Raw genomic sequence first — 27782 nt, forward strand, 5'->3', positions numbered from 1 at the left:
GTTGATAAGTGAGGTGCATTGTTATCACTGAGAAACTCACATTTTATTAGGTCTTTTTCTTGTTAAAAAATGCAGATGGGGACATTTTTAAAGGGGTGATACAAGGTGTCTTAGGATGGGTCAATAAATGAAAACAGACTACGTGGAGTGAATAACTAAACTTCCATTGATTGGTACTCTCTACTTCTCTTCTCCTAGGAATCCTATCTAGTTTTAGAGAAATTTTCATGTAATTATTTCAGCATTCTTACAAAATGCTTTGATTTGCAATTTATTTTAAAGCATCCCCTCCAAAAATATCATTGTCAGAATACTAATGTCCTAATCCCATTTTCTGCACAAAGACAGACAATAAGAGTCTTCTAGAAGTGCCACTCTAGCAACAGACAATCTACAAAACATCATGGCATTGATGTTAGTGCTAACAGGGGTGGGCCAAAGGCAGAAATATTCAGTCCCCCTCTCTTTACAGAATTCCTGGGAACAAGAAGAATAATATTTAAGGAGTCTTTCAAATGCCATTTAATGGAGAAATTATGTCATCCATTCCAGCTCTATTTATTGAAAATAATATTATCTTTATAAAGGACTAACATTTATTACTTATATACTTTGTGTTAGGCACTGTGTTTGGTACTTTACTTTTGATTTTGTTTAATTTCACAGTAACCCTATAAGATAGGGTTATATCTAACCCTATAAGATATGATTGGCTCCATTTTACAGTTGAGGAAATTTATGATTTTTAAAGATATCAGTGTCTAAAATCACCCTCCTGGCAAATAATAGAGCCAGAAGTTGAAGTAAGGGTTTCTAACTTCAACTTCTAAATTGCTTCCTACCTAGTGCCTGTTATGTGCAGAAGCTTTTGCCAGGCATGCAAGTAACAGCTCCCAAATCGAATGGTTACCAGAATTCCTGGGGTGCTTGTAAGGCATACAGATTCCTTGAAGACATCTTGAGAGTTTTGATCCATAGGTCTGGAATGGACTCTCAGAGCAAAGTATCTTCAGCAAGCATCCTACGAGTTTCTGATTAGCCAATTCAGAATAACTTGCAGGATGTAAAGGGATATATAAAAGGATTCTACCCTCTAGGTAATTTGATTGTTGCAAAGAATCTAAGCCGCTGACGATGGGAATATACATTCTGAATATATTTGCTTCTGTAATTCCACACAGTAGACTTTATAAATTCTTGATCAATCAGGAGAACAAAGGCATTTATTTGGATAATTATTACTTGTGTTTTTCAAGATGAGACAAAAGCAAAATTGTTTCAAATGAGTATTCACATACTCTTTGTACATATTTTAAACTCCAAAATATACAAATTCTCTGTGTAAATTTTAACTTACTTAAACATGTTAAAGAGCCATATATGATACCATCATTACTGTCATATAATCCCAATAGCAAATGTTCTCATAGGGTCTAGTGGAAAGGGTTCCGGTTTTATGGTTTTCTTCTATGTCTTTATTCATTTGTTTTTTGTTTTACTCGATGTCTATGTATCCATCTGCTCTGGATTTCCTGAGGCAATCTTGTTATCTCTATGAGGATATTTACTATGAAAATAATACTTAATACTTATTTAAAGTTCTTAGACCAGTCACTTGTTTTAAGCACTTTAAATATATTAATTCATTTAATCCTCAAAATATCTCTACAAGATAGCTCCTGTTATTACGACCCCCATTTTACACGTAAGGGAACTGAGGCAAAGAGTGACTAAGCGTATACCAGTGATCTTTGCTGCATTTAAAAAGTTGCAGTATCCGCATGTGCAAGAAAAATAATGAAATATCCTATTTCCACCTGGGAACAATAATTTTCTAGGTTCTTCAGCACTGGAGTCCAGCCGAGGAAATTATTTGTTTACCAAGCTGCAGTGTAACTCCCTGGAATATAGCTCCCATAAAGCAGTGGCTCAACATTCTACATTATGTACTTATTAACGTGGGCATTGTGCAAGGGTTTGTTTTCACGGGAAAGAGGCAACATTTAGTATCTACCGTGAAATTAAGCCAAATCAGCAACGCTCATAAAATCAAGAAATTCTCAGTAGAATTCTCACCAAGGTATTTACGCACGATGAATTGTATTATTTTCTTTGTGGAATTTTATGTATGATAAGTATGCATAGAGACATGGGATGTGTAGATGATAATTATTACTGTGGCTAACATTTATAGAGCAATTACTATCTGCTCGGCACTGTGTAAATGTTTTTCGTGGATTATTCTAATTAATCCTGGCACATATCTTGATAAGTAGTTTCTTTATTCCAATTTTACAGATAAAAACAATTCTAGAGATATAATTAACATGCCTAAGGTCTAATGAAAGAATTGGTGTTTGAATGTAGATGTCTAACTTCAGAGACTGCCTTCTTAATCACCAAACTCAGACTGAAACCCAGGTCCACAGATGGACCCAAATATTGAATATTGGCCATTGGTGAGTAACTACCTTCCCCCTTCCCCAGAGAGATCACCTACACAACTACAGGAAATGGAAATTTGTCTTTATACTAGTTTAGGTGAAAACATAATAGATGGACTTTTTAATTGACCACAGTTAAAACTGTAACATTTTAAAAAGCTCATGTAATTTCAAGCGGTGCTGGTATTTGGATTTAATTCACAAAACATTTTTAAGCACCCACCAAATGTCCAGCACTATGCTTGGTGTTAGATTTACAGAATTTTATAAGATGAGGTTGCAGATCTAGGGAACTTAAGAGTTCCACAAGGCTGAGAGGGTTTGTCTGAGACTTGGACACCAGATGGTATGTCCTATAAGCACAGAATCAACAAGTGCTATGAGTCCAGGATGAGAATCATTAGTTCTGCTGCATTGGAAATGAACCTAGGACGTTTTCACAGTGGAGATAGTATTCAGAGTGGAGTTTTAGAGCTGGGTGGATAGAATTTCACCAGATTGACAAATATGTGGAGGAAGAAATGTGTGGTATAATTGGGGATGGTTTGTGTGATGATGTGGTGAGGGGGACATTGAGCCTAAAGAGGGCAGACTGGGCCCTCCGGGTTATAAAGGAACCAGAGTGCCTTCCCAAAGAGTTTGGATTTTATTCTATAGACAGAAAAAAAATTGTGGTAATCAGGGAGTTATCACTTTTAGGTATGCGTGTCAGATATGATTAGGGCAGTAGTGATGGAGCCAGAAGGGAACAGCTGTGGAGCCGAGGTGGTAGACCTTTATCCAAGGCACTGAGCACAGAAGGAGGAGGAACAGGTTTGGGGAAACTTAGTTTGATTTTATGTTATGGAATTTGAGGTGCATGCACGCCACCCAGGTGAGAGACGTTTGGTTGACAGTAGGAAGTGCACGTGATAGGCCAGAACCAGAGGAGAGCCCCTGAGCCATGCCTGGGTGTGAGTTGCAAGTCCAGATGCCCGGGAAGCAGCATCCCAAGTGCTGCTTTGTGTTGCTCAGATTGCAGCTGGATTAAATATTCAGGTCTACTTGTCACCTTTAGAAGGAAACCTGGAAGATCCCCCAAAGGCAGCTAGATGATGAAGAATCTGGATTCTACCTTACCTGAGATACCCTTAGTCTGGAAAAGAGAATGCAAAGAGGGAATGATAAATTTCTTTAACTGTTAGCAGGGTTTCGGGAGACAGATATTTAGGTAGAAAAATGCAGCTCAAAGTCAGCGGTTCCCTTCTCACTAAAAGACTGCACAGGGAGCGGAGGCCAGTCAGCTGCCTGGGCTTTCTGCAGTTGGACAGAGTGAGAGAAGAGCGATCACATTTGGGTATGGGGAAGGCAGCTGCCACCAGAGGGCAGTCACACTTTGAGAACCCCAGCCGGCCAAACCGAGCAGCTGTACCTGAGGCTTTTGCAGGGGAAATGCACAGTGTGGTCACAGATGGCCAACACGTGGGTGGGTAGGAGGGTAAGTCAGAATTTAGAGCCTGCAGGTTCCCAGGGTAGCAGGTAATTTGATTCATTTACCTGGCCATTCAGATTTAACCGGTTAATTTCTCTACATGGAAAATTGGCTTTTGAATTTCCTTTCTCTTGTAAGGGAAGCTTCCCACTCTTTCCAGAACACTGTACACTCAGACTAGATTGAGGTAATAGCTTCCTTTGTATCTGAAGAGGTTGCTGTGATCTCAGTCACAGACAACTTACGAGTTTAAGGAAATATTAAACAGTAATGGTGGAGCCTGAAAGATTGATACAGACTCTACCAGTGCAGAGATATTTGTGGATTTTAGTAGTGGCTACTCTTTCTGGAGTGTGACAAGAGATAATAGGGGTTTAACTCTTTCAATCACACTATGACAATGCTGCAAACTGTGTGATGCTATTTTATTTAACAAATGAGCAAACCAAACCTCAGAGAGACTATCTACCAGATCCAAGGTATCACAACCAGAAAATAGCAGGACTGAGGTTTGAGCCCAGATGTGTTTTGCTCTAAAGGCCCTGTTTTTGGTTCTGCACAAGGTCTTTACTCTGCTGTCAAAACTTCTTCCAAGAACAGCATGGGCAAGGCAGGAAGGAGATATGAAAATGCATCCAGGAAAGCATTTGGGGTGTCCTGATGTTCTCCAGCTTTGACCCCAGAGCAATGAAAACTTTCTCTGCAGGGAGATAGTGGCAACTCTCTGACCTTTAACAGAAGGAATTTGTGCCATGACTGATATTTAGGTGCTGCCATAGTTCATCTTAATCTGCTTGGCAATTAAACCGCGTATTTTCCCATGCAATTAAACCACTTTGCATGTGATTTTTAATAAACCAAGTCATCTCCAGTGAGGGGAGGAAGGAGCTATCTGGACATCAGGACTAAGAGCTAAGTCCCTATGGAGGAGAAAATAGATTAACTCCTCCTCTCAGGAGAAAAGATGGAGCAGAATCTATCCTCTACCCTCAATTGGCTTGATCACCTGCACCCCACACCACTCAGGGGAATTTGGGAGGGAAACAGACAAAGCTTATGGCCCTTTGACGACTTGAGAGGGAGCCTTGCACTGGAGTCAGGAGATGCCACTGGAGCTCCTCATTTTTCAATTTGGAAGCTACTCTTTCATAGTAATAATAATGATCCCAGTCATAAAAGATACCATATCAAAGTTAAATGTAAAGAACCTATCCTTTCTACAGTATTGAACTAATGTTAAAGGCGTGATGCTCTCAGTTGAAAACAACCATTTTAAACAGCAATAATAACAAGAAAATAAGCATGTTTTGAGATTCTTCCTTTCCACCCTGTCAGGCACCCCTGCTTGGTGCTGTTTCGGTACATGAGCACAACGGCATATGCAGCTCTTCGCTTGGTATAAATGTTTTGGAAGCTGGCGTTGCTAAGCTATGGCCAATTTCAAATGCAAAAATATACTTCCCCTGGAAAACATGCTTGCTACAACCTTCATGCCACCTTCGACTATTTGTGTAGTTCCTAAGTGGAATATGTTTGGTTTATGCGAAGCTGAAGGAAAAGGAAAACGGAACAAATATCCAAAAGCATGTTGCTATGTCTTCTCTCTGTACCTTCAAACAATCACACATTTACTCATGAGAGATGCTGAACAAGGTCATCAGATCTAGAGGACACTAGATTTTTTGAGTTGATGATATATTGATCATATTTTCCTTCACAGAGACTGCATTTTTTTTTTTTAAGTATTTGTTTATTTCTTTATTTATGGCTGTGTTGGGTCTTTGTTTCTGTGCGAGGGCTTTCTCTAGTTGCGGCGAGCGGGGGCCACTCTTCATTGCGGTGCGAGGGCCTCTCACTATCGCGGCCTCTCTTGTTGCGGAGCACAGGCTCCAGACGCGCAGGCTCAGTAATTGTGGCTCACGGGCTTAGTTGCTCCGCAGCATGTGGGATCTTCCCAGACCAGGGCTCGAACCCGTGTCCCCTGCATTAGCAGGCAGACTCTCAACCACTGCGCCACCAGGGAAGCCTGAGACTGCATTTTTGAAAAGTAGGAAGTTATGTATTTTTTATTTAAACTCCATGTACAGGGCTATGATTTATTTGTATTTTATTAATTAGTTTACACATAAGAGTTGTGTACTGAGTGTCACTTCTATGTCAGGCACAGTGGTGGCCAACAGATTCTGATTAGAATCCACTCAGAGTCTTAAGCCCTAGCATATTGCGGTTTTATTGTTCACAATTAGGAGAGTTTTATGGTACTTTTCTTGGTACTTTCTATGGTACTTTTACTTTATGGTACTTTCTATGGTACTTTTACTTTATGGTGCTTTCTTTTGATACATTGTATTAGTTTCCCATTGCTGCTGTAACAAATTTCAATAAATTTTATGACTTATAACAACACAAACCTAATATCTCACAGTCCTCCCAATTAGAGTTACTGAAATCCAGGTGTCAGCAAGGATGTGTTCCTCCTTTCCGCACTACCCAGACAGGGGTCCATACGGCGTTGTTCTGGACTCCCATCCTAACTTAAAGGGAAACCTTCACAATGTCTGGAGCCCTTGATGTCCTGCAAGTGAAGGAGGAGGATGTCCTCAAATTCCTTGCAGCGGGAACCCACTTAGGTGGCACCAACTTTGACTTCCAAATGGAACAGTACATCTACAACAGGAAAAGTGATGGCATCTACATCATAAATCCGAAGAGAACCTGGGAGAAGCTTCTGTTGGCAGCTCGTGCCATTGTTGCCATTGAATTCCCAGCTGACGTCAGTGTCGTATCCTCCAGGAATACTGGGCAGCGAGCTGTGCTGAAGTTTGCTGCTGCCACTGGAGCCACTGCTATTGCTGGCCGCTTCACTCCTGGAACCTTCACTAACCAGATCCAGGCAGCCTTCCGGGAACCAAGACTTCTGGTGGTTACTGATCCCAGAGCTGACCACCAGCCTCTCACAGGGGCCTGTTACGTTAACCTGCCTCCCGTTGCTCTGTGTAACACGGACTCTCCGCTGTGCTATGGGACATTGCCATCCGGTGCAACAACAAGGGAGCTCACTCAGTGGGCCTGATGTGGTGGATGCAAGCCTGGGAAGTTCTGCACATGCGTGGGACCATCTCCTGTGAACACCCATGGGAGGTCATGCCTGATCTCTACTTCTACAGAGATCCTGAAGAGATTGAAAAGGAATAACAGGCAGCAGCTGAGAAAGCTGTGGCCAAGGAGGAATTTCAGGGTGAATGGACCACTCCTGCTCCTGAGTTCACTGCTATCCAACCTGAGGTGGCGGACTGGTCCAAAGGCATGCAGGTGCCCTCTGTACCCACTCAGCAGTTCCCCACTGAAGACTGGTCTGCAGCTCCGACTGCTCAGGCCACTGAATGGGTAGGAACAACCCCTGAGTCGTCTTAAGCTGTTCTTCCACAAACTCTTCAAATGCAAATAGGTTGACGGAAAACAAACAGTTTCTTAAAAAAAAAAAAAAGAATGTGTTTCCTTCTGAAGGTTCTAGGAGAGAATCAAGTCCTTGCATTCTCTTTGCTGATGGTCCCTTCCCTCATTTTCAAATCCAACAGGGTAGCATCTTCAAATCTCTCTATTTCTCTCCTCTCTCTCTCTCTCCCCCCTCCTCCCCCACGACCTCTGCCTCCGTCTTCACATCTTCTCTGACTCTCTTGCTTCCGTCTTATAAGCAGCCTTATGATTACATTGGGTCCGCCCAGATAATCCAGGGTAATAATCTTGCCGATTCACATTTGCAGTCTCTTGAGCATGTAAGGTAACATCTACACAGGTTCTGGGGATTACGATATAGACTTATATGTGTGTGTGTGGTGTTCGGGGGACGTTATCCCACCTACCACATTCGCATATTGAACTCATCTCCTAGTTAAAATTCCCCTGCTTACACTGTTCTGTGTACTTTAAAAAATGAAGTGTTTTTGAAACATTTTCCCAAAAAATGACATGAAGAAATTTACACCCTTTTTGGGTCTTCACATAGAATGTAGCACCAATCCTCTGGATACCAGGGCAGATCTAGGAAGTGAATTTCTAGGTGTTGTAGAAGGAAACTGTTCACTGAGTCCAAATTTTCTTAGCACAGCACCCCCCAAAAGTTCAGTTTCTCTAGCTAAAGGTAAAAGCTCTCTGAGTTCTACTGGATGGTACTCTGGGGAATATTTTTGTGTGCTGAACACAATTAAAATTATAATTCTTTTCTTGCATTTATGCATATTAAAATAGAATATCAACTTAATGTTTTGACTCTTAATAAGTTTTCCCCAAAAGGAGATCGTTACTCACGGTTCACACAGTGTGAAAGCCACGAATGTGTCCCTTGGCAGCCTGAGACTTACTGTGACTCTATTTCCATACTGAATACAAATTCATATAAAAATATATTCATTCCCCTATTCTCCCTGCATTGAGGTTTACGAATGAATAAATGGTGGGTTAGCAATTCTAAGAATATTGGGGCAGGGTCATAAGGACTTATGCCTGCTGGAAAGATCCTTTGGGGCAAGAGAGGTCTATTAGCCCATTCCATGTTTCCCAAGCTGAGAGAGAGGCCAGAGGGCCACATTCTGAGCTGAGAGGTTTTGAAACTTTGCTTTCCTTGGCCCTACAAAGCATAAGCTTTCTGATATTTCTCTCTCTTAAGCTATTTAATGAGGAGAAAGAGAGACATTTTCCCCAGTATTGAGTGGAAAGGAAGAGTAGATGAGAAGGTATGGCTGGAGGATTTCTAAACCCACAACTACACCCCAGTTTACTCCAAAGATGGAGACACTGTAGCATGAACAGCTGAAGTAGCATTTTGCTCTTTGTTGAAGGTATTTTCTGCAGTTTTGGAAGATCTATGAACTAGTGGGAAGAAACCACATATATAGGCCTTGATACACACATACACACACATATTTAGATTAATAAGTTCGTCTTTTAATTAGCCAATGATACAGTGTCATATTATGAATAAACTGGCCATCAAGAATGAAGGAATTAAGTGAGGAAGAGGTTTCCTGGGCCTCAGAGACTCTGATAGGAGCCCAAAGCTGTTGATACTAGTGTTTGTGCAAGAAACGGTTTCATGAGATCAAGAGAACTCAACTCTTGCTGTGGCGTAGTCCTATAAGCTTATATTATCATTCAGGAAGAATATACCTTACATTTGACAGAAGGTTTTCAAACATCAGGACATCCGTGTTCTTGATCCAAATTCAGTGTCAGCGAAGATTGAGTCATCGCTTCTTATTGGCAGTTGTTGCTTTACTTTATAATACCTCTTATATTAGTTATCCTTTGGGGGCAACATGATGAACTTCAGATCTTTTATTGACTTTTTTTTTTTTTTTAATATTTATTTACATAGGCTGCTCCTGGTCTTAGTTGCGGCATGTGGGATATTTGTTGCTGCATGGGAGATCTTTAGTTGCGGCATGTGGACTCTTAGTTGTGGCATGTGGACTTCTTAGTTGTGGCATGCAGACTCCTTGTTGCAGCATGCAGACTTCTTAGTTGCAGCATGCGGACTCTTAGTTGTGGCACGCATGTAGGATCTAGTTCCCTGATCAGGGATCGAACCCGGGCCCCCTGCATTGGGAGTGCGGAGTCTTACCCACTGGACCACCAGGGAAGTCCCTGAGTGTTTTTTCTTTTCTTTTTTTATAGATCTTTATTGGAGTATAATTGCTTCACAGTACTGTGTTAGTTTCTGTTGTACACCAAAGTGAATCAGCCATATGCATACATATATCCCCATATCCCCTCCCTCTTGAGCCTCCCTCCCACCCTCCCTATCTCACCCCTCTAGGTGGTCACAAAGCACCGAGCTGATCACCCTGTGCTATGCAGCTGCTTCCCACTAGCTATCTATTTTACGTTTGGTAGTGTATATATGTCCATGCCACTCTCACTTCGTCCCAGCTTCCCCCTCCCCCACCACATCCTCAAGTCCATTCTCTATGTCTACGTCTTTATTCCTGCCCTGCCACTAGGTTCATCAGTACCATTTTTTTTTTTGATTCCATATATATACGTTAGCATATGGTATTTGTTTTTCTCTTTCTTACTTCACTCTGTATGACAGACTCTAGGTCCATCCACCTCACTACAAATAACTCAATTTCATTCCTTTTTATGGCTGAGTAATATTCCATTGTATATATGTGCCACATCTTCTTTATCCATTCATCTGTCTATGGACATTTAGGTTGCTTCCATGTTCTGGCTATTGTAAATAGTGCTGCAATGAACATTGTGGTACATGACTCTTTTTGAACTATGGTTTTCTCAGGGTATATGCCCAGTAGTGGGATTGCTGGGTCATATGGTAGTTCTATTTTTAGTTTTTTAAGGAACCTCCATACTGTTCTCCATAGTGGTTGTATCAATTTACATTCCCACCTACAGTGCAGGAGGGTTTCCTTTTCACAACACCCTTTCCACCATTTATTGTTTCTAGATTTTTTGATAATAGCCATTCTGACTGGTGTGAGGTGATACCTCATTGTAGTTTTGATGTGCATTTCTCTAATATTCAGTGATGTTGAGCATCTTTTCATGTGTTTGTTGGCCATCTGTATGTCTTCTTTGGTGAAATGTCTATTTAGGTCTTCCACCCATTTTTTAATTGGATTGTATGTTTTTTTGATATTCAGCTCCATGAGCTATTTGTATATTTTGGAGACTAATCCTTTGTCTACCGTTTCATTTGCAAATGTATTCTCCCATTCTGAGGGTTGTCTTTTTGTCTTGTTTATGGCTTCCTTTGCTGTGCAAAAAGCTTTTAAATTTAATTAGGTCCCATTTGTTTATTTTTGTTTTTATTTTCATTACTCTAGGGGGTGGGTCAAAAAAGATCTTGCTGTGGTTTATGTCGAAGTGTGTTTTTCCTATGTTTTCCTGTAAGAGTTTTATAGTGTCTGGTCTTACATTTAGGTCTTTAATCCATTTGAGTTTATTTTTGTGTATGGTGGTAGGGAGTGTTCTAATTTCATTCTTTTACATGTACCTGTCCAGTTTTCCCAGCACCACTTATTGAAGAGGCTGTCTTTTCTCCATTGTATGTTCTTTCCTCTTTTGTTGTAAATTAGGTGATCAATGTCCATGGGTCTATCTCTGGGTACTCTATCCTGTACCATTGATCTATGCCAGTACCATACTGTTTTGATTACTGTAGCTTTGTAGTATACTCTGAAGTCAGGGAGTCTCATTCCTCCAGCTCTGTTTTTCTTTCTCAAGATTGCTTTGGCTATTTGGGGTCTTTTGCGTTTCCATACGAATTGTAAAACTTTTTGTTCTAAATCTGTGAAGAATGCCATTGGTAGTTTGATAGGGATTGCATTGAATCTGTAGATTGCTTTGGGTAGTATAATCATTTTCACAATATTGATTCTTCCAATCCAAGAACATGGTATATTTCTCCATCTGTTTATGTCATCTTTGATTTCTTTCATCAGTGTTTTATAGTTTTCTGAGTACAAGTCTTTTGCCTCCTTAGGTTGGTTTATTTCTAGGTATTTTATTCTTTTTGTTGTGATGGTAAATGGGAGTGTTTCCTTAATTTCTCTTTCTGACATTTTGTTGTTAGTGTATAAGAATGCCAGAGATTTCTGTGCATTAATTTTGTATCCTGCAACCTTACCAGATTCATTGATTGGTGCTAGTAGTTTTCTCTTGACATCTTTAGGATTTTCTGTATATATTATCATGTCGTCTGCAAACAGTGACAGTTTTATTTCTTCTTTTACAATTTGTATTCCTTTTATTTCTTTTTCTTCTCTGATTGCTGTGGCTAGAACTTCCAAAACTATGTTAAATAATAGTGGCGAGAGTGGACATCCTTGTCTTATTCCTGATCTTGGAGGAAATGCTTTCAGTTTTTCATCATTGAGTATGATGTTTGCTGTGGGTTTGTCTTATATGGCCTTTATTATGTTGAGGTAGGTTCCCTCTATGCCCACTTTCTGGAGAGTTTTTATCATAAATGGGTGTTGAATTTTGTCAAAAGCTTTTTCTGCATCTACTGAGATGATCATATTGTTTTTATTCCTTTATTTGTTAATATGGTGTATCGCACTGATTGATTTGCGTATATTGAAGAATCCTTGCATCCCTGGGAAAAATCCCACTTGATCATGGTGTATGATCCTTTTGATATCTTGTTGGATTCTGTTTGCTAGTATTTTGTTTAGGATTTTTGCATCTATTTTCATCCGTGATATTGGTCTATAATTTTCTTTTTTTTTGTGATATCTTTTTCTGGTTTTGGTATCAGGGTGATGGTTGCTTTGTAGAACGAATTTGGGAATGTTACTCCCTCTGCAATTTTTTGGAAGAGTTTGAGAAGGAGCAGTGTTAACTCTTCTCTAAATGTTTGGTAGAATTCGCCTGTGAAGCCATCTGGTCCTGGACTTCTGTTTGTTAGAAGATTTTTAATAACAGTTTCAATTTCATTACTTGTGATAGGTCTGTTTATTTTTTCTAATTCTTCCTGGTTCAGGCTTGGAAAATTGGACCTTTCCAAGAATTTGTCAACTTCTTGGTGTTGTCCATTTTATTGGCATATGTTTATTTGTAGTAGTCTCTTATAATCCTTTGTATTGCTGTGTTGCCAGTTGTGATTTCTCCTTTTTCATTTCTAATTTTATTGATTTGCATCCTCTCCCTTTTTTTTTCTTGATGAGTCTGGCTAAGGGTTTATCAATTTTGTTTATCTTCTCAAAGAACCAACTTTTAGTTTTATTGATCTTTGCCATTGTTTTCTTTGTTTCTATTTCATTTATTTCTGCTCTGATATTTATGACTTCTTTCCTTCTACTGACTTTGGGTTTTCTTTGTTCTTCATACTCTAGTTGCTTTAGGTGTAGGGTTAGATTGTTTATTTGAGATTTTTCTTGTTTCTTGAGGTGAGATTGAATTTCTATCAACTTGCCTCTTAGAACTGCTTTTGCTGCCTCCCATAGGTTTTGGGTTGTCGAGTTTTTGTTGTCATTTGTTTCTATGTATTTTTTAATTTCTTCTTTGATTTCTTCAGTGGTCTCTTGGTTATTTAGTAGCATCCTGTTAGCCTCCGTGTATTTGTGTTTTTTTCAGTTTTTTTCCTGTAATTGATTTCCAATCTCATAGCATTGTGGTCAGAAAAGATGCTTGATACAATTTCAGTTTTCTTAAGTTTTCCGATGCTTGAGTTGTGACCCAAAATGTGATCTATCCTGGAGAATGTTCCATGTGCACTTGAGAAGAAAGTGTATTCTGTGACTTTCAGGTGGAATGTTCTATAAATATCAATTAAGTCTATCTGGTCTATTGTGTCATTTAAAGCTTGTGTTTCCTTATTTATTTTCTGTTTCGATGATCTGTCCATTGGTGTAAGTGGGGTGTTAATGTCTTCTACTATTATTGTGTTACTGTTGATTTCCCCTTTCATGGTTGTTAGTATTTGCTTTATGTATTGAGGTGCTCCTACGTTGGGTGCATAAACATTTATAATTGTTATGTCTTCTTCTTGGGTTGATCCCTTGATCATTATGTAGTTTCCTTCCTTATCTCTTGTAACACTATTTTAAAGTCTATTTTATCTGATACACGTATTGCTATTCCAGCTTTCTTTTGATTTCCATTTTCATGGAATATCTTTTTCCATCCCTTCACTTTCAGTCTGTATGTGTCCCTAGGTATGAAGTGGGTCTCTTGTAGACAGCATATATATGGGTCTTGTTTTTGTATCCATTCAGCCTGTCTGTGTCTTTTGGTTGGGGCATTTAATTCATTTATATTTAAGGTTATTATCGATATGTATGTTCCTATTCCCATTTTCTTAATTGTTTTGGGATTGTATGTGGGTCTTTTTCTTCTCTTGTGTTTCCCGCCTAGAGAAGTTTCTTTAGCATTTGTTGTAAAGCTGGTTTGGTGGTGCTGAATTCTTTTAGCTTTTGCTTGTCTGAAAAGCTTTTGATTTCTTCATTGAATCTGAATGAGATCCTTGCTGGGTGGAGTAATCTTGGTTGTAGGTTTTTCTCTTTCATCACTTTAAGTATATCCTGCCACTCCCTTCTGGCCTGCGGAGTTTCTGCTGAAAAATCAGCCGATAACCTTATGGGGATTCCTTTGTATGTTATTTTTGTTTTTCCCTTGCTGCTTTTAAAATTTTTTCTTTGAATTTAATTTTTGTTAGTTTGATTAATATGTGTCTTGGTGTGTTTCTCCTAGGGTTTATCCTGTATGTGACTCTCTGTGCTTCCTGGACTTGTGTGACTATTTCTTTTCTCATGTTAGGGAATTTTTCCACTGTAATCTCTTCAAATATTTTCTCAGACCCTTTCTCTTTCTCTTCTTCTGAGACCACTATAATTCGAATGTTGGTGCTTTTAGTGTTGTCCCAGACATCTCTGAGATTGTCTTCAATTCTTTTTTTTTTTTAATTAATTTATTTATTTATTATTTATTTTTATGGCTGTGTTGGGTCTTCATTTCTGTGCGAGGGCTTTCTCTAGTTGTGGCAAGCGGGGACCACTCTTCATCGCGGTGCGCGGGCCTCTTACTGTTGCGGCCTCTCTTGTTGCGGAGCACAGGCTCCAGATGCGCAGGCTCAGTAATTGTGGCTCACGGGCCCAGCTGCTCCGCGGCATGTGGGATCTTCCCAGACCAGGGCTCGAACCCGTGTCCCCTGCATTGGGAGACAGATTCTCAACCACTGCGCCACTAGGGAAGTCCTGTCTTCAATTCTTTTCATTCTTTTTTCTTTATTCTGCTCCTCAGCAGTTATTTCCACCATTTTGTCTTCAAGCTCACCTATTCGTTCTTCTGCCTCAGTTATTCTGTTACTGATTCCTTCTAGTGTAATTTTCATTTCACTTATTGTGTTGTTCATCTCTGTTTGCTCTTTATTTCTTCAAGATCTTTGTTAAATATTTCTTGTATTTTCTCAATCCGTACCTCCATTCTATTTCCAAGATTCTGGCTCATCTTTACTATCATTACTCTGATTTTTTTTTCAGGTAGATTGCCTATTTCCCCTTCATTTATTTGGTCTTGTAGGATTTTACCTTGCTCCTTCATCTGTGACATATTTATTGCCATCTCATTTTTCTTTTTTTTGATGAGTGGGATTGTGTTCCTATCTTACTGGTTGTTTGGCCTGAGGCTTCCAACAATGGAGCTTGTAGGCTGTTGGGTAGAGCTGGGCCTTGGTGCCGAGTTGAGAACCTCCGTGAGACGTCACTCCGTTGAATATTCCCTGGGGTCTGAGGTTCTCTGTTAGTCCAGTTGTTCGGATTCGGAGCTCCCACTGCAGGATCTTTGGCCTGACCCCCGGCTTGTGATCCAAGATCCTGTAAGCCACGTGGGGTGGCAAAAAAAAAATGAAAAAAAAAAAGGAAGAATAACAAAGTAAAAAATAAAATTAGACTAGGAAACTAACAGATATGTTAAAAAGAATGTAAAAATAAAAATATAGATGAAACAACAACTGGAAGGTAAAACAGAACACAATAGTAAAAAAGAGGAGGAGGAAAAAAAAAAGGTGGAAAAGGCCTTGGCTGTGGAGGGTGGGGCTTAAACAGGGGCGGGGCTTGGACAGTGGGCAGGGCCTATGCTTAGCACCCACAGGGCTGGAAAAGGCCCTGGGAGTTGTGGGGGGTGGGGCTTAGGCTCAGCGGAACAGAAGGGTCCCAGGCATGCCTCCTGCCTCTGGTCTCAGCGGGCAGGGGACCCCACCTAGGAGCCCAGCAGGCTTCAGCCTGAGTGAGCAGGGTAAACATCCTCCGCTCCTCTACTGCTCCTCTGGTCCCAGAGGGCCCCTCCCACCCATGTCTCCTGTTCTCCTCCTGGTCTCCCTCCTATGCCCCCAGGACCCATGCGGCCTGGAGGGGACTTTGGAGGGCAGGGGACCAGCCTGGGAGCTCAGTAAATTTCCCAGGGTCGAGTGAGCAGGGCCAATGCCCTCCGCTCCTCTTCCACTCCTCTGGTCCTGGAGGGCCCCTCCCACCTGCCTCTCCTGTTCTCCCCCTGGGCTCCCTCCTATGCCCCCAGGACCAAGAGGCCCCGGGGGGGCCCTCTGAGGGTATAGGACCCAGCCCAATTGGGCAGGGGAAATACTGAGTGTGCTCCTCCTTGATCTGAGCCCCGGAGGGTCCCTTCAGGTGTGGGAACCCCTCCCCACTCTCAGCCACCCCTCAGGGGCGCTGGTCCTGTCTGGCCTCCACTTCTCCTTCCCCCACATCTTACCAGTTCGCTTGGGGGTTCCTCCTGTCTCCTTGGGCATTGAGGTCTCCCACCAGCATCTGGCAGGCACCCTAGTTGTATGGAGACACGAACCCCGCATCTTCCCACACCGCTGTCTTGACTCCTCAGATGTCCCTCAGTGTTTCTAATTGACAGCAATCTTTGTTTCTCTTTTGATGCTCAAATTGTCATAGTTTGAGAAGTAGGAGCCCTATCAAGTCCGTTCTTGTAGTCATTTTCATACATCTTTAAAAGTTAACCTTGCTTTCTAATATCAGCAAACTATTCCAAGACGGTCTTGAGTTCTCCTGCACTGAACGTGGACTCAGTGGCTCTCTAAAGTGCCCTGATTATCTTTGGTGGAGAATAATGTTAAAGACCAGACTCTGTATACTAGTGCTGCAGACTATATTGTTTCACAGGAGAACTGGCAGTAGATCCGAGTGACAAAAGAAAAGGGGCAATTTAAATCAGAGAAATTTGACCCCAAATTTAGAACTCTCAATTTTCCTTTTCACTCTTGGTCCAAGCATCTTGAATGGATGCAGGTCAAAATCATCTAACATTAACCTCACCAAATTTCTGAAAACAGAAAAAAAATAAATAAGAACTTCTAATTTCCTTCTGGAGCAACATTTACAAAATAAATAATTCAGAATACACTGAGATATAGGATCCACATAAAATTATGTATAATCGTTGAAGGATAATAATAAAGGGTATAATGTAGGCAAATATAATCTTTTGTAGTTCTATTTAAGTTTCACTTTTAGTACTCTATAAGAACTATTTTTTTATTTCTCTTATAATGTTTGTATAATGTTTATTTCTGCTTTTAAAAAGACATTCAGATAAATGTAGATATTCATTATTTCAATATTCTAATGAGTTAACTTTCCCAAATCTAATTTTAGTACCAGAATAAATAAACAAAATGATAATAAAAATTATCAGGCATTTTAACCAAAAATTTTATGTGCAACAGCTTTTGAAGGGCTGTTTAAATGCTTAGTCACACGTGTACATGCACATCCTCACACAGAAACAATGTATATCTCACATCTGCACATCTAGATTGCAACATACTTCACATGTATTTTTATGTTTTCATTACACTTACATATTTCTTTATCTCAAGTTAGGAAGTGGTCTACTTGAGGTCCAGTAATTTCCCTCATGTAGGTTTCATTTTCACCAAAATATAAGTGGGCCAACCAGACTTCCAATTTGCTGCTTATGATTATGTTGATGTCTGTTCCTATGTTTGTGTATTTCCACTGTTCTACCTTATTCCATTGTTTGACTATATTGCAATTTCTGTGTTCTACTAATGAACACTTATGCAGTTCTCCATTTTGGTATTATAGACACTGCTGCAGTGACCATTCTAATACTTGACTCCTGAGACAAAAAACATAAAAGTTTATCTAGATTATATTCTTGGGTCTTATGATATATTTATTTTCAAATTTACTAGAAAATCTCAAATTGCTTTCTAAAGTAGTTGTACCAGTTTGCAAGTTTATTTAAACACTATCACTGTGGTTTTAATTTTCATTTTCCTGACTACCAGTGAGCTTGAGTAGCGTTTCAAATGATTTTTTTTTTGCCAGTCTTATTTCCTACTTTGTGAAATACCTGTTGGCACCTGTTGCCAATTTTTCTATTGGATCATCTGTCCTTTTTTATTGATAGTAATTAATTCTTAACTGCCCATGGATGTCTCCAGCAGAGACTTCCAACACTACCTGAAAGATCTAAACTGCATCAAATGCACTAGAATTCATTGCCATCCCACTAGTAGACTCTGCTACTCTCTTTTCCTCAAAAGCCCTCCTGTCTCCTTAGTTGAGAAGTCTGGGAAGCCCAGGTCCTTCCTCCCATCAGTCTTGGGGAAGAACTTAGTAGATATTCTTTGTCAGGGATTGAGCACCCTCATAGATCCTTAATCTAAGCCTAGAATATTTCCTTCCTGACTCTCTGGATCTTCTTTTATTTCTAGCAAAATGGGGGAAATCTTCCTTTTGACAGGGACTTGTTTGATTCTCATCCACCTATGTCTCGTTGCCTCTTTCAGTTTAACAGGGTTTGTTCTGGGCATTGTGACTACTTCCAGTGCAGGCCGTGGGGCCATGCCTCCACTTGTGGCCACTCATGCCTCTATCTCTGAGTGCAAAGCTGTTCCCATACTCTCCTCCTCTCCCACGTACCTGGTACTGCTATATCCTGTCAAGTCCTTCACAAGATGGCAGTCTTCTTCTTCTCAACTCCTAATTTTTCCCCACTAGTATTAACATTTTATTACATTTTCTGATTTCACATATTCTTACTGATTGACCAAATAGTTGTACTCCTCTAATACAATATATTTTCCCTCGGTAAAACTCTAAAGTGACCCAGATATGAGAGAGGGAAGACGTTCTCAGATTTGTAGCCTTGGAGAAATCAGGCACATCTCTAGCCATCCACTTTATCTCACTTGATTTCAATCCAGCAAGGTTTTCTTCTTCTCTGAATAAGATTCTATTCAAAACACAGTAGTTATGAAAGGAGGAGATCAAGGTGGCAGAGTAGGAGGACACAGAGCTCATCTCCCACCACAGACATCAAAAATACCTCTACATGTGGAGCAGTTTGCACTGAAACAAACTGGAGACTGGCAGAATGACTCTCATACAACCAAGGCTGTAACATGGAGTCAGGTAGGAAAGGAAGAGAAGTGATGAGGTTGGGACCTGTGCCCCTCAGAGGGGACACAGAAGAGGAGGGGGATTACATTGGCTTGAAGATCCTCCCTGGGGCGTGAGCAACTTGAACCATACGTTGGGTGCCCACGTCTGGGGCCCAACACTGGGAAGGACTAGTCCCCTTAGCTTATTTGAGAACCAATGGGACTGACAGCAGGGCTGTAAGAAGCCTAAACTCCGCTTGTGAAACACATGCACATGCTTGCTCACTCTTGAAGCAAGGCAGAAGCAGGCTAAAACTGCCTGGGACTCTGGCTGGTTTCCCAGAACTGCCCCAGCGTTTGCCCCAGCCTGATGTGAGTGTGCGCTCCAGCCCATTTTGCTCCATGGTAGAGCTCCACACTAGGGCAAAGGCCGCTGCAGCTGAGGAGAGTATGCAGTTGTAGGAGACAGAGCCGGTTTGACGCAGCACAGCAGCAGTGGTGTTCATGGGGGTGGCAGATTGGGAGCGGTCTGGAGCTCTGACTGGTGCTAGGACCATGCCAACGTGCATACCAGCCCACACTGAGTGCCCACTCCAGCCCTTCATGCTCCTCCGCATGAGGGTGGAACTGCCTCCACTGAGGAGAGTATGCCGTTGAGGGGGACAGAGCCAATTCATACCTGATGCTCGGGGCTTCTGCTCCTGCAGCTGGGGAGCCGCACCCACCCCCAACAAGTTGGTACCGGCCACTGAGCAGAGGAGAAGCCCAGACTTACACTTGGCTCCGGCTCTAACCTCTGCGTCTCCAGCCCTACTTCCTACCAAGGTGATAGCTGCCAGCGCACCCTGGGGGAAGACATGACTTGTGCTCACTGCAGATCCAGCTCTCCCACCAAAGCCACTGGGCACACGCAGACTGAATAGGAATGCTCCCTCACAAGGACACTCCTTCAAGACTGGGATAGGAAACTGTTTCACTTAATTTTATAGAGACAGAGAAAGTTAAGCAATATGAAAAGAAAGAGGAATTAATTTCCAATGAAAGAACAAGAAAAAGACCCTAAAAAAAAAAAAAAAAAGCTAATAAAACAGAGATAAATAATTTACCAGATAAAGAGTTTGAAGCATTAGTAATAAAAATGCTAACTGAACTAAGGAAAAGAATAGATGAACACAGTGAGAATTTTAACAAGGAACTAGAAAATATAAAAAAGAACCAGTCAGAACCGAAGAATACAATAACTGAAATGAAAAACACACTAGAAGGAATTAACAACAGACTAGGTAATACAGAAGAACACGTCAGGGATCTGGAAGATGGAACAATGGAAATAACCTAATCACAACAGCAAAAAGTAAAACAAATTAAAAAATGAGAACAGTTTAAGGGACCTCTGAGATAACGTCAGGCATACCAGCATTCACAATATAGGAGTCCCAGATGGAGAAGAGAGAGAGAAAGGGATTGTAATTTATTTGATGAACTTATGGTTGAAAACTTCCTGAGCCTGAAGGAAGCAGATATCCAGGCAAGGGAAGCACAGAGTGTCCTAAACAAGATGAATCCAGCTTTTTTGGAAAAGGAAAGAAATGCAGGAAAAAAAACAAGATAAATGAAGACTGAGTGAATAGTTGCATGATTGACAACAGGAAAATTAGTGAGCTGTAGAAACATGAAACTCACATGCATTCTAGAAAGGAGAAAAAAAAAGGAAATGAGGGGGAGAGAGGAAAAAAAAACCTAGGAAATAGAATAACAGCCACACAGGGAAGAAAAATGATCGTGTCAGAAATAGAGAGAGCTAAAATGAACAGTTAATGAAAGAATTTGTAAGGGAAGGACTGGGGCATCATACAAGGAAAGATATATAGCATCAGGGGTTGGTCCTGTCCATAGCCTATTAGACTCAGATGGCTGGATCCTTCAGTTTGGATTTTATGTTGGAGTATTGGTAAAGGATGGGGTACTAGCCCTTATTTTAGACCCCACTAAGGTATATTCGGGTTGGATTATATAAAGCATCAGGGATGCTTTAAAGCAATAATATTAGCTCTTCCTGTTTTTCCCTAAAACCCCAGTTTAGGACTTGGACAACATTTTTAGACAATATATTTTACATCGAAGACTGGCCCAGAGAGAAATATAAATATCCACAGTGTAAAAAGCAATTTATTTTTATCCATAAAATTATGAAATTTTCTACACATATATCTTTTACATAAGTAGAGACCATGGCTATGTATTCATTTTCAGAAAAAATACATGTCATGCATAAACAGATAGTATGGCACACCCACACATCCTAGAGAAGAAAGATGAGGCTTAAGAAGAGACAGAGAAACAGGCAAAGGTGAGGAAGATGGGAGTGGAACAGATACGCATGTCCTGAAAGGAGACAGACAGCCTCAGGCCTTGTCTTCCTACTAAAATATTTCAATATTCTGGCTTATTCCCAACCTCTAGTTTTACACTGTCCAAGCCACGATCTGCTATTAGAATCTGCTGTCCAAGCCACGATACACTGCTATTAGAATCATCTTTACAGAAATCTGATTATATAATTGTCTTGCTTCATTACTTTCAATGCCTCCTGTATTCTCTTGAATAAAGTCAAAATCTCTTAGCTTGAGATTTTTTTCTGAAAACCTACTTTCCCCCTCTTTTTCCCCTTTACTATCACTACACACATATCACTATCACTGTACCCTTTAGCTACAGTAGGAGTAGTAAAGAGCTACTTGCCATTTCTTTCAAGCATGCTATTACCTCTGTGTTTACTATTCTTATTTTTTCTTTAACAGAGTTATGCATGAACATAAAAACCAAAATGGTTCTATATCATTTATTGGGACCAAATAAACTTTATTGCCGTTCCTCCTATTCCCACTCCAGAAACAGCCACTTTCATCTCTACTGATTAATTATTTTGGTATTGATCTTAATTTCTAAATAAAATGCTTGTATTGTAGCATCTTGATTTTTTAGTTTTAGTCCTTATTAGCTGACCTTTCCCTTTAAATAAGAATTTAGATCTTTTTAGTTTTCCTATTGCTATCCCTACCACACATGAATGCTCCCCCTATTCAATAATGTTATATGGAAATTTTTATAAGATACTATTCAATATTTGCATTATTATGATAATGTAAACCCTATTCACAGGTGAACCAGTTAACAAACCATAGCTAATAATTGTCATGATTTTATGTACTCATCAGTAACTAACTCTGCCAATTTCCTGAATCTCCTCTGAGAACATTTAGTTATTTCACATATTCTATCCTTTTCATCTTCCTGCCTCTTCTAATCTTGGTTGCCCTCTTTATTTGAAGCTCAGCTGTTATGCTAGACTCTCCCTTCACATATATTCAAGGTTCCCTTCAGCTGCAGCCTATGTTTGATTTTCTATTTCCTGATATCTCATGCCTTCCTTTTTCTTAGTTTATATCCTCATCTTGGTGGAGCACATCCTTCAGTAACTTCCTGTGAATGTGTGCATGGGAGGTAACTTTTTTGAGACCTTGTATGTTTGAAATTATTTTTTATCTCATCCTGATTCATAATTGAAAATTTAGAAATGTGTAGAACTCTAGGTTAGAAGGAATTTTTCTTCTGGATTTTGGAGGCAGCTGTGCAGTTAAACATGACTGGGGAAAGACACACAATCAAACCGATTGGTCTCACTTAAAATTCATCAGCATGCACCTCAAATGACCAGAGAATCACACTGTATTTCTAAAGCCCATTTACTCTCCTGCTCTCCTAAATACTTATTTCACACCCCTCCTTTCACCTCATATCCCCTATATTGCCTCCCTCCTCACTCTTAGCTGGTGACCTTACTGACAACTTCACTGAGAAAACTGAAGCAATCAGCAGGATGCCCCACAGAGTCCCGCAACTATGTCTACCCACCTACTGATCCAACTGCAGGGCATTCCTGCCTTGACCAGAGATGGACTGATGAACCATCTATTCTCTGTTCTAAAGCCTTTTCTTCCCCTTGTACACAAGATCCAGTGTTCTCTATCCTACTCAAGAATATCTTTTAAAAGATATTCCCCCCTCTCTCTCCTACATGGTCATAATTTCCCTCTCAAATGAATCAGTCTTGTCTGCACAGAAACTTTGTTTCTCTCATTTTAGAAAAAACGAGATAAAAATTTCTCTTGACTCCATTCAAGCTCTTATCCCTTTGCTGCCCTTTATAGCAAAATTCCTGGGAAGGTTTTCTACTCACACTGTCTCCCATTTCTTCTTACATTCTATGATACTCATTTCAACTAGGCTTTTGCTTTAATCCACACCTGGAAGTTTCTTTTTTCGATATAAATTATAGCTTCCATGTTGCTGAGTCCACTTGTTAATTCTTGGTTCTTATCTGGCTTGATCTGTCACTCCTTCCTCCTTGATAGTATTTCTTCTCTTGGCTTCATGGACACCACATGCTCTTGGTTTTCTTCGTTCGGCCAAGCTGAGTGGTCTCAATCTCCTTTGCTGATTTCTACCCTTGCTTACCCTCCTAATATTGAAGGTCATCTTCTTTTCTTCCTTAGCTACATTTTTGCAGCTCAGTTAATGGCAACTCCACCTTTTCTGTGGATTAGGCTAAAACTTTGGCTTCAACCTTGAATCTTCTCATACACTCCACATCTAATACAACCAGAGATCTTATAACCATACCTTAAAAATATACACAGAATGTGAAATGTCTCAATTGTAACTACTTGCTTTGAGACACAATCACCTCTTGCCTGAGTTACTGTAACAGTCTTCTAATTGGTCGTCTTGACTCTACCCTTGCTGTCCTTTCAGTTGTGTTATATTCTGAATACAATATAGAGTGAATCTTAATAATTAAAGTCAAACCATGCTATTCTTTTACTCAGAATGGTTACTATTTCATTCATATGAAAGTCTGAATCCTTGTTAGGCTCAAGATGACCTTCACACCACCTTTTCCATTGTTACACACTATCACTCTGCCAGTCCCCACTTTAGTTTTTGCATAGGATGCTCCCTTTATCTTATGTGCTCTTACTTCATCTTCTTCAAGACTTTGTTAAAATGTCACCTTTACAGTGAGGTCTATCTTCCCTCTGTTAAATGTAAGCTCTGTGAGTTAGGATTGTTCATGTGTTTGTCACAAATGTGTTCCAAACCCATACAACAATGTCCAGTACATAGTTGAATCCCAATACATACATTTTGTTTGTTAAATGAATGTATTGCTCCATTGCCTTCCATTTTCCAGTGTTTCTGTTAAGTCAAAAGCCATTCTGGTTCTCAATGGTATGAAAAGATGGAGATTGGGAAAGGGGGAATGGTTGACCCCAGATTCAAGCCATAAAGACAATTCTAAGCAATATTAGGGAAAAGAATTTACTCCCTCCCAGAAGGACCATTTTCACTACTTCTCCTCCCTATCCTTGGTACACCCCAAAGGTTCTTGATTATTTTTTATACCCTGCTTTTTGTTTGTTTGTTTTTAAGCTCTGTGTACTTTTACGGACTTCTAAAATTTAAGATGTGTTTGATGTGAATCTATTTTCAACAGTTAAGCTAGGTTGGCACTTTAGATTTTCAATTTCATGGCCTTCAACTCAGAGGTTTTCCTGAATTATCTCCTTGATAATTTCCTTTCCTCCATATTTCCTTACTATCTCTTTCATAAATTATTATTTTTCAATTAGTGGACCACTTGGTTTTCCTCTAATATCTTTTCTCTTTTATTTTCTTTCACTTTGCCTTTTGCTCTACTTTCTGTGAGATTTCTTAAAGTTTACCTACCAATCCTGCTATTATTTTATTATGCTATCGTATTTAAAATGACATTTTCAAGAGCTTTTCTTTTGCCCCTTGTATTATCCTGGTCTAAGTTTGTGGCTGCAATTAAGTCTCTCTTCTTTCTGTTAATGTTAATTACGGGATTTAGTTTTTAATATTTTAAAATTAATTTATATTCTTCTAAGTGTTCTTTTTGAGTAGATTCTGTTTTGACAAAGTTGCTTTTATTTTCTTATTTATATTAAAATTTTTAATCTTTATGTTTCCTCAAAAGTCTGCAAACCCATGATTGGAGCTAAACACTGATGCAATTTTGAGCATGTGTGAGAAATGCTCAAGAATATTGCTTTTTCATTTAGTTGGGGAACTTCAAATACCTCTCTTTTGAGGTCTTTCCACTGAGCCAGTCATTTTCTCTAAGACTTTGAATACCCAGTATGGTTAGTTGCCAATATTCTTGTAGCAAAGTGGAAGAACAGGGTCAAGAACCTCATCATCTGCTGTTCACGTGGTTTTTAATTCCTCTGTTTTCAGTACATTACAGTCACTTTCAACTTGGTCTATTCTTCTCCAGAAAACCTCTGTTTTATCTCCTTCAGCAAATGAAACATCATTCTTGCAACACTGAAGGAAAATCAATTGGCCAGCTATACAGACAGGTGAAGGAGATCCAAGAATCTGTTTATAAAACAGACTTTCAACAAATTGTCATTTCAGCCTCTCCCTGCTATCCTTCTCTCCTTCAGGCAGCCCAGACAGGTTAAAACCTTGCAAAGAAGGTCTACTTTGCTCTCTCCAGTTTGAGAGAGGGAACTGGGCACTGGGCTGCCATCTCCTCCAGGTTAAGACCTTAGCATGCTAGGGAGAGGGTGGGGCAAAGGCAGGGAAAAAAACACCACAAAATTCATACCTTTTTGAAGGTGGGTTTTCCTTGATTTGTCATTTGCGTGGTTGCTATAAGCCTTTGATTGACCCAGGCTTCTATGAGGATACTTCAGCCAATTTCTGGTTGTGTTTGATGTTTCTGTGGACACGAGCTTGGAGTTTCTTAGTTCACCATTTTGCTGATGTTCTGTAGAACCAACTCTTGGTTCCTTTTAAATAGTTTTCAAATCTCTAATCAAAATACTTTCTTTTAATTTCTTATATATTTTTTTCCATAATTAATGTCTTTGTCTAAAAAGTCATTATTATAGTTCCTGTGATCTTTCTCTCTACTAATTTGTATGCTGATTTCTATCAAGTCTTGCCTTCCTAAAACTCTTGTTGTTTTTAAAAATTGAATTCTAGATTGTATATAAAAATTTGTGAATATGATTTCAATCCTACAGTGTTATCTTTATTTATTGAGGATTTACTTTGCTTCCTCTGCTTATGAAAGACAGCTAAACTAGGGGCAAATTCAAATAAGGGTCAAGAAAACTCAAATTGGGGCTTTATGAGGTCTAATCTATTACTGATTCCTCTTTGCATATAGGGAGAGTGCCTTAAGGATCTCACTCAAAGCTCAGATTATTTACCAGTATTCTATTTTTGTTTTTAGCATGTCTCAAAGTCCAATTTTTGTCTCTCTAGCCCCCAAGAGTCCTAAAAGTGCCTAATTTCTCACCCTCTCAGCAGGCATTATGATAATTAAAAAAAAAAAAAAAACTGCAAGGCTCATTTCTCCAGGTTTTCTTCCTCCAGGATCATGCCCCTACGAATTATAAATGACACCTTCAAAGACATGTTTTATTTATTTTATTTGTAAAAATTGTCTATCTTTTTTAGTTTTTCGTGGTGGGAAGATTTGACCACCATTGCATTTGATTTTGAAAGCTTTAGAAAAATGCATTAGATATATCATTTAACTAGCCACAAAAATCTCCAGAATATACAAAATTTCTAAAGTTCAGATTATTTTGAAAATTCATAAATAAATTATTTATATTTTTTATATTGAAACTATATCCTTAGGGATTCTGAAATATAACTAATAGAAACATCTCCATAACAGTCCCTGTTGAGTCAGAGAGTAGTTATTAATATTGATTGACCTCTTTCTTTCTAAAAAGTATCCCAGTATGGATGATAAAGTGTATGGTCACCTTATGTATCAAAATAAATAGATAAATAGATTTCACTTAATAACTTTATGTTGCCGGAAGCTAAATGGAAATATTTAATTTTGAGTATACAGATGTAGTATATTGTGAAATACATGTTTTAAATGTATGGACAGTTGACTATATCACTTTTTCTTGTTTATTATGTCATGCGTCTCATCATCTTTCAATATTTTTGCTGGCTACCCTTAGTCATTAGGAAAACTGATAAATGTAAGGCTTTATAGCTTTTTAAAACAAAATATAAATAACATTAGATACTTACATTGTATGTAATGATAATAAGTAAGCGATATTTTTAGTTTTGTGTGCATGCGCAACCAAGAAGTTGGGGAAAGGTCTCACAAGTGAATTTTGCTAGTATATGATTTTATTGCCTTAACTTTAATTTTGGGGACATATGTTTTATCCTACATTACATTTTATTAGAATTCAACCATTTCTTAAAACAAAGAGCATATAAAGAGCTGTATACATAAAGATGCATCCAATCCCCAAAGACCATAAATACTTTATAGAGTCATGAATCAAGTGGTTGATATTTCTTGCAGGGTAAAATGGTTCCGTTCAAATTTTTAAATGCACTTGAAAAAAGCCAATCAGTTTCTGAGTGACTCTCAACCCTGGTTTTACATCAGAAATATGTACAGATTTGTGTGTGTGTGAGAGAGAGACAGACAGACAGACAGACAGACGGACGACATTCTTAGGTGTGCTGTGGAGACATGTTACTTTTTAAAAGTTTACAGGTTCTCTCTGATGTGCATCCACAGATGGAAGTGTCTGTAGCATGAGCGTGTCAGGTTCAACTCTTCCACTGAGGCAATTGGCCACAGGTGAGAAGACATTTTTGAGTCAGATGAACATATTTTTCTGAACACAGAGGTTGTTCCAATAACTAAAGTGAATCATCTAATGTCTGTGTCACAAAACCAGGTGCCCAAGCCTGATTTGAGAAATCCCAATAAAAGAAATCTCTCTTATTGGGAGTTTAAGTAATTAATCTTATAAGAACACATGCACATACACAAGAACACAGAGGTAGAAAGGTAAATCTAGAGCAGTGAACAGAAACA

At 39.4% G+C, this 27782-nt stretch overlaps 2 long non-coding RNA genes and 1 pseudogene across 4 annotated transcripts in view; all 3 read left to right on the top strand.

The window, feature by feature from the left end:
* Positions 1–15371, top strand: part of LOC309612537 — a 49318-nt gene extending 33947 nt beyond the window's left edge. The window contains exon 2 of the long non-coding RNA XR_014235260.1: positions 10720–15371. This is a non-coding gene — a long non-coding RNA (uncharacterized lncRNA). The remainder of the gene's footprint in view (positions 1–10719) is intronic.
* Positions 1–27782, top strand: part of LOC309612494 — a 947061-nt gene that overhangs the window by 197466 nt on the left and 721813 nt on the right. The gene's annotated exons all lie outside the window — the stretch shown is intronic.
* On the top strand, positions 6220–15371 carry LOC309612426 (small ribosomal subunit protein uS2 pseudogene; annotated as a pseudogene). The gene has a single exon. The product of its transcript is annotated as a small ribosomal subunit protein uS2 pseudogene (transcript).

Source organism: Balaenoptera borealis (assembly GCF_965194805.1).
Source record: "Balaenoptera borealis genome assembly, chromosome: 15".
Taxonomy (NCBI): Eukaryota; Metazoa; Chordata; class Mammalia; order Artiodactyla; family Balaenopteridae; genus Balaenoptera; species Balaenoptera borealis.